We start from the raw sequence: 8,317 nt of genomic DNA, 5'->3' as shown, positions 1-8,317 counted from the left end.
ATAGCTTATATACTAGGTGACACAAATTGTGTATATATAAAACAGCAGAGGTCTAAGGCATGCGACTCAAACAATAATTCACTAATTATTGTTATGACATAAACTGCTAAGGAAGTAATTAAAATTCTATGATGTAGTGTTTCAAACCTGAACTGCGAAAAAAAAGAATGAGACCTATCTTTTGAGATATTATGAAATCAGTTATTATATGACAATATATAATGAGAAATGAAACATTTATTGGGTGCCTATAAGTATGACAAGGTTGAGTGTCTCAAAGATGAACAGGACATATTTCTTAACATCAAGATGCTCACTATCTAGTCATCAAGACATATATGTCAATAATTACTATTCCATTTAGATGATTCTATTCTAGAGGTTGGTACACATTACCACAGGTGCAAGGAAAATGGGATGGAAATTTTCCGGGAACTGACAGAGCAGTATCTCAGAAGAGATAACATTTTGAATGTAGGTTTGAAAAATGAGAAAGAGTTATCTAAGTGGAAAACTGAGAAGAGATATTTCGGAAAGAGGGAACATCAGCTGAAAATTAGAGGCATGGTGGAACAGAGCATACGTGGAGATTGCAGAGAGTGGTAAGGCTGTCATGGAGGGCATCGTGGTTGGAAAAGGGAAGCAGCTGAGTCCAGAATGGCACATTAGGAGGAGATTGCAGGATTTTGCATTGTAAACCATGCTAAATAGGTTACATTTCATCCTGGGAGCCAAAAAAAAAAAGAGGCCACTTAAGGGTATGAACCAGGAAAGTGACAGATTTGTTTTAAATATATTACTATGGTAGATGCTGTCCTTGATGGGAACACTTGGTGGTTGTAATTCCCTTAGCATCCAGTACCATGCAGAATGCAGAATGTTTCCTCAGTGGACACTCAACAGACCGTCCATTAACCAAGTGAGAGCGGCCTTGGGTTGAACGGTTCTAATGTAATATATCATTGACTGTCCTGGTATGTGTGTGTGTGCGTGCGTGTGTGTGTGTGTGTAAGCTTTGTCTATCTCTCGTTCATGAATTAATGCATTAATTCAAAAGTTCAGTATATACTCACTATTAACTACATACTATAATAAATTCTGGGATACAGAAAAAACAAAACAAAATCTCTAACAAACTATTCGATATTGTTTCATTTATTCATTCATTCAATGACCCCGCTTATGGTTTGAATGCTTTCCCTCTCCTAAACTCATATTGGAATTTAATTGCCATTTAACTGCCCTTTTGGGTGGGACTGTTATAGAAGGGTGAGTTTGGCCCCCTGCTCTTTCTTAGTCCTTCTGCCTTTTGCTACGTGAACATGCAGCCTTCCCCCCCACTGCGGGACTCAGTGTGCAAGGCACCATCCGGGAATCATGATCGCCAAACCTGCCAACACCTTGACCTTAGACTTCCCAGTTCCAGAACAGTGAGCCAATAAATTTCTGCTCTTTAAAAATTACCCAGTCTCTGCTATTCTGTTATAGTGGCACAAAATGGACTAAGAGAAACTCTTTCAAAAATATCTGAGTGCCTGACACATGCTAGTTACTGTTCCAGGAGGCACACTGATAAATAAACAGGTAACATAACTGTATAGTCTGTGTTACGAGAGAGTCAATGCAGAAGGAAACAGGAGAGCATGGCGTCAGTTCTGTGGAAAAGTTCTGAGAAATTTTCTAGTGGGAGTGAAGTCTGAACTGAGGCAGAAGGATAAATAGACGTTACCAGGAGAAGAACAGGAAGGGAAGAGTTGTGGCCTGAGGCCTCTGAGTGAAGGGAGCAGCACTTCTTAGGCCTGAAAAGAGAAAGAACTCGGTGCATCCCTTGTTCTGCATGCAGGAGGTCAGCGTGGCTGGAGCAGAGGGTATAAGGTTGGGGAGAGGGAGATGGAGCTGGAAGAGGGAAGCAGGGCCCAGTTGTGAAGGGCCTTGTGTTTCTTAAAAGGTTTGGGCTTGGTCAATCATGAGGATATAATTGTAAATGAGACAGATGTGATCTCTTGTCTCTGAAAACCCACAGCCTGGTGACCCTGACAGAACATGGTCAGAATTGGATTTTAGAAAGACCAGTCTGGATCTCTGTGGAGAAAGGGCCAGTTGGGGGAAAGGAGAGAGAAGGCTGGAAGCAAAAGACCTGTCTAGTCCATGGATATATTCCCAACAGCCAACACAGGGCCTAGACCATAGTAGGTGTTCAATAAATGCAAACATGGGATGGGGTGGGTGTCACAGGTAAATCCTCCTTGTTAGCACCACAGACCACCCATTCGCCATTCGGCTTCCAAAGAAACCAACCATAAGTTTCTAATAAACAGTCTATGAGGTTAAACCTTCACATGTTTTCTTGAAGCTAGTTATTTTCTGTTCCCAAAGCCTGTTGATAGATATTCCCTTAGGGACCTACAAGGACAATGACTAATCTCACAGACTATTAGCCAAACTAGCTTTTTTCTCTCTTCGTCAATATATATTGCAATTACTACTCTATTATTTTATTACCTTATCCAAAATGTCCTGTACAAAATCCAGAGGTCTCCTTTAATGCCTTTTGCAAACAGCCAGAGTGATCTTTAGGGAATTGGGCAGGATTTGTGGGGCATAAGACCGAGGTTCTACTTCTGGCTCTGCCTCTTCATGGTTCTGTGATCACAAATGATCTAACCTTGCTGAGGCTAAATTTTCTCAGTGACAAAATCAGCATAACAATACCTAATTCATGTGGTTGTAAAAATTAAATGAGATGATATACATGAGGTATTTTGTAAAATCTATGGAACTCTAAAAACATTATCACTGAAGTTATAAAAATAATTAGGAAAATAATTGTACTTTTATTATTTTTATAACCCATACCTTGATAACATTTATCATAATTTCTTTCACTAATGCAGTTCACCCAGAATTATAGATCTATTTAGATCTCTAAAGGGGTGACTTAATGGAGTCACAGCAGGACACAAAAACTGTGAATGCACCAACTCACATTCCTAGAGTCTAATTTGGCCTCTCTGCTTAGACCAAACCTTGAAGATGATCAATAAGATGTTTGCCCAAGGAAGGAATGCAGCACCAGATCCACAAAGATTAGACCTGTGCCTACTGTCTGTGTAAAGGAATCACACCCTGCAAAACACAAGGAAATTAGGGGGGTAAAGTCATTTGTTAAAATTAGAGAAAATTCTTCACCGTCATTCTAAAGCGAAAAGCCATTAACACTTGCCTAAGAAGGAGTCATCTCTTGTTGATATAGCCCACACGTACATGTAGGTATATATCAGTGATATATGCAGCAGATATGAAAAACGAATGGATGTGAGCCAGGATGCTTTGAGGAAACACAATCCTCATCTCACAAAAGGGAAATAACCCACAAACACAAAAAGAAATCTTCTTAGCCTAATTCTCCATCAATTTCTAATTCATAATAATTTACATTTATATGCAATTTGCACATAATATTGCCAAACCCATTATGTTTATAGCTACAAATGGACTGAATCTGTATAATTTGCACTCCTTTCCAACATCGCTCATTCGCTTCTGAGAGCAGAACTAGCTAAGAACAGTTAAATATTCCTAGAGAAGCTTTTTAGCACTTTCCTGAGAGATGCAGATGTTCCCTAGTTCCCAATTCTATATAAATATATTTATGTAAAAAAATATAATATTTACTATGTGATGCTGTTTTCCATAATTAATATACCTTAGTCCACCACTCAAGAGAAATATTTACTAATTTGTCCCTTGGGCAGACATATTTCTAGCTGAGGAAAGCCTACACTTAACACCATTGCATGTAAAGTTCTAAGGACAGGGCCTGACACAGAGAAGATCATCAATAAAAGTAAGCAATTGTTATTGTTGTTATTTGATTGCACCCTTCTTCAAGTGTGAAGCAGAAATTTACACTCGGGAAGAGTATGCCCTTCCTTTTCCAAGTACCTCATAAAGTTTACCTTGTTCATACTAGACTATCTCCTCAGATTTTGCAGGCCTACAACTTCCCCACATGATTGGGGGCCCAATTTTATTCTGACAAAATTTCCATCATGTAATGCACTAATTTCCAGATGATCCAAATGGAAAATATAAAATCCTCTCCCAAAAGGCAAGAATGAACCTTTGAGAATTCTACTTTATTGAGTAGTATAAGCAAGCCTGGGCTATGGAAAACTGGATTCAAATACTAGTGTAATCATTTACTTAAAATAACCCTAGGTAAACTGTTTATCTTTCTGAACTTTGGGCTCATCTTCTGTAAAATGAGAATATTGATATTTACTGATGTTGCTGTGAAAATCAAATAAAATACTACATATTTGACAAACATGTATCTTCTTATATCTTATCTGGCACAAGGTAGGTACTCACCAAATGATACTCATCAAATCCTAATGTTCTTCTTCTTATTTAAGTTTCTTAAAACTGTGAGGTTGAAGGTGATAAAGACCTTCTCACAAGTCATAAAGAAGTTTTATTTGCTGTGCACTGGAAGTCAACCCAGGATTCAGTGACTTCTAGTTTCTCCTAAAGCCATGGTTAGATCAGCGTCTGAGTGACGCTGAGATGAGCCTATAAGTTTTGGATATTTTAGCTGACATCCTGTGGCTTGTGGATCCCGATTATTTTACGCTTCCAAGCAGATACTTGTTTTAGGCAAACCGTCACAACCCAACACAAGGAATCTCTTTGTCTCCTCTATGGATCTTGCCTCCAGAGCCTGCTGCAGATTTTGTAAAAAGGCTCCAGTGCTCTCTGAGGGTCAATGTATATTTTGGAAACAGCCAAAAATCATTTTGAATCCAGAAAATAAGACAGAGGATAAACTTGGAGTAACAAATTCAAAAATATTTTCAACAATGGCCTAGGATCCCAGGATCGCCTCCCAGGATTATTACTTTAAAAACACACAACTTAGTGCATCCACAGGTGTGTTTACAAAACAAAACAGTCTCTGTGCTTTTCCAAAAATTATCTTCCAATTTTGAAAATAAATGCATACCATTATCAGGACATTAGGACGATATTAAAGTGTTTTCCAAGCATGTTAGAAACAAACTCACACCCGGTGGCTACGACTGTTCAACAGTGGAAGTGAACCAGAAGAACACCTATGAGAGAAACAGATGTGGCTTGGGTAAACTCAAGGAAGCAGACCTGGACCGTGCTACTGTTTGGTAAGCAGAGACATAATGAATGTGACGAGGAAGGAAATACAAAGAGCCAGAAGTTGGCAGTGTTTTGTTCACTGTTGAGGCCAATGAGCACAAGCTTTGCCATCACCGCAGTGGCGCTTTCTGCTGTGGAGCAAGTTGATTTATGGGGTTTCCCCTTAACCATGCTAAAACATCTCTCAAGACTAGCCACCTTGATTTGCTCTGATTATAGTCTAGGCGAGTGACCTTCTGAGAACACTGAAAGGTGACAGGCTGTGAGCTGACCCTGGACCACAGTGAACTACAAAATCATTCAGAAAATCAAAATCACCTTAAACTCACTATCCAGAGATAATCACTGTTAACATGGTGGTGTATTTCATCTGGACTATTTTTTTTTTTTATACAGCTGAGATCAAATTGCACATTTGGTTTTTTATTTTGTTTCTTATTGAGCACTAAAACCTACATATTTTCTGAATTCCCATAAAGTATTCATAAGTATAACCATTAAAACTGTGTAATACCCCATCAAGTGAATTTTTCAGTGCACTAAACTAACCCTCTATTGGTGGATATTTGGGTGGTCTCTAAATTTTTTTGTAGAGAACGCTATAATAGGCATACTAGTAGAAAAGGCCCATTCTCTATTTGGGAGTATTTCCTTGGTTTGAGAAGTTAAAGTTGATTTTTAAGCTGACTCACCTCCCTGTTTCTATGTCTAATTGCCTATTGGACTCTCCCACTTGGAAATTAACATGCCCCAAGCAGAGCAGAACTGAGGGTGAGCCTACCCCTCCCTCGCCCCAGCCTAGGCACATGAATGTGTCTCTGCTCTGGGAGAGACCTGTCCTCAAGCATGAGCCAGGCAATCGCTGGCAGGGGAAAGTGACAAAGACCGATAGGAGTGGGACGTTGGTGGGGGAGGAAGAGAAAGGTGGCTCTCGTCCCCATCCTTTAAAACCTGGGCCTATGGATCTTGACTAAGTAAACTTTGACACCAGTAAGATCATGTGACATTTCACTCTATTTTTGAAACTCCCGTTTATTAGCTCCTTCATTACCTTATCAATCCTCACAAGAGCCCTGGCTCTGAAGTAGCTTCTAATACCAGCCCCATCTTACTGAGACTCAGAAACGTTAAGTGCTTTGTCCAAAGTCAGGCATACAATAAGTGGTCAAGCTGTATTCAGACCCAGATCTGTTTACTCTGAGTCTGTAATATTTCTACTTCGCTATGATGTTTCCTCTCCAGTAGGTATGTTGGGGTAGAAGGGAAAATAAACCAGGCTACTAGAGGTTTTATTATTCTTTTTGAATGTGTTCAAGAGGCAATGATGGCAAGCATCAATCTATAATTCTAAACAAACGCAGTTTAAAATCCCACATGGACTGTCTTGCACGCTGATCCACCTGAGACCCCCAGTTTGAGTGATGATAGAAGCAGCTGGAGGTTCACAGTAGTTAGGGGAGATTATATATGTTCTGGGAGCTCAGGAGGGCTAAGCACTCCACTATCTGTAATTGAAAATGTACTAGAGCAAATGGAAGCTTGTGATCCCCATGTGTATTTCATCAGATGCTTTTGACATTAAAGGAATTCCTGGAAAAATTATAAATTGGAACACTTGTCACAAAGTACTAACAGAAAAAATCATACTTAGACTCTGGAAAGAAAAGAATAAATTGCTCATAAAATAATTCACAATACACTTCCAGTTAGAATGGTTATGAGAGACTAATGTGGTATAAAAGATAAGAAATAGAATTTTGAGAATGCATGGGAACCATTGCTAATTCTTTATAAAGAAGCAAGAATAATTGTATGGAGAGAATTAATTGTTCTGAATGGAATGCAATAGAAAGACAAAAATAAGCAATAACAGCAAAAGGCCTATGAGGGAGAAATAGGGGAAATATATTTTTTTCTTATTTCCAATTCTATAAGAAAATCCCACTCTAAGTAAAATCAACAAATTGCTTTTGCAATAGAAAATACTATGAAAACATAAGAAGTGTGCCCTCATTTTCTCATTTCATGATAAGAGAGACTCTAAGAGCCAATTTCAGTGAAAAGTACAGGTGCATTATTTAACTAAGTGCTGTAAAAATTATCATTTTCTCATTTTATAATAAGAGGGACTCTAAGAGTCAATTTTAGTAAAAAGTACAGATATATTATTGAATTAAGTACTGTAAAGGTACTTCCAGACAAGATGGTGGCAAGGGCTGTCCTTACCCCAAATTCCCAATAAAATGACAAACAAAATGTATAAACAGGACCCACACATAAGAAATCAAGAATGGGTCCCTGAGAGAATAGGACTAAATGGACCAGATTAATGGAACCCACTGAAGATCAACATGAGGTGAGTTACTAAAAAAGAACAGCATACCTAGAAAGAAACAAGAAACGGCCCTGGCTTGGAGGGTAAGAGCTTGAGAACAAGAGTAGGCTGAGCTGCTGAGGGGCAATGCACCCTGAAACTTTGTGTGGACTGCCAGCCATGGGCCCAATGCTGAACACCACGGACATTTGGACTGGGTAGAAATGTGTAAGACAAATAGAGAAGTGGGGTTTGTGTGTGGTGTGATGTGTGTGCACATACATGTTGCAGAGAGACGTTATAACAGTAGTAAATAAAAGAAAGTCCAATCTCTGGCTACAGCTGATATTTACTTTTCCCTTCTTTTTGTTATTCCTTCTGATCTGCACCTGAAGTTTCGTCTATAAAACATTTAGACAGGAACACACACACACTGTCTCTGATGGAGCCATCTGAGTTCCATTCCCAATAATGGACAAGCATATGCTAGAACAATGGAGCTAGGAAAAAAAATTCTGCTGTTCAAAGAAAAGGGGGAATTGGCAGGTATTTTTCTCTTCTTATGCTGTCTTTATCAGGTTTTGATGTCAGAGTTATCCTCTAAAATGGACTGGAGAACTTATACCTTTTTCCATGAACAGGAACAGTTTAACTAGCTCCAGTTAACCACACCAGAGCTCTCTCACAAAGCATTCAAGGGAGGGTACATTATATGGTTCAATTACACAATCATAATATGAGTGTGTGTGTGTTTATATAAACACACACACACACATACATATACACTCATATATATAAATACCTGAATAGGTGATATCCATGTAAAAGCAT

This window comes from Propithecus coquereli, unplaced genomic scaffold (genome assembly GCF_000956105.1).
Source record: "Propithecus coquereli isolate 6110/MARCELLA unplaced genomic scaffold, Pcoq_1.0 Scaffold128, whole genome shotgun sequence".
Lineage (NCBI taxonomy): Eukaryota > Metazoa > Chordata > Mammalia > Primates > Indriidae > Propithecus > Propithecus coquereli.
The sequence above is the reverse complement of the archived record's forward strand: the minus strand, read 5'-3'. Positions refer to the sequence as shown.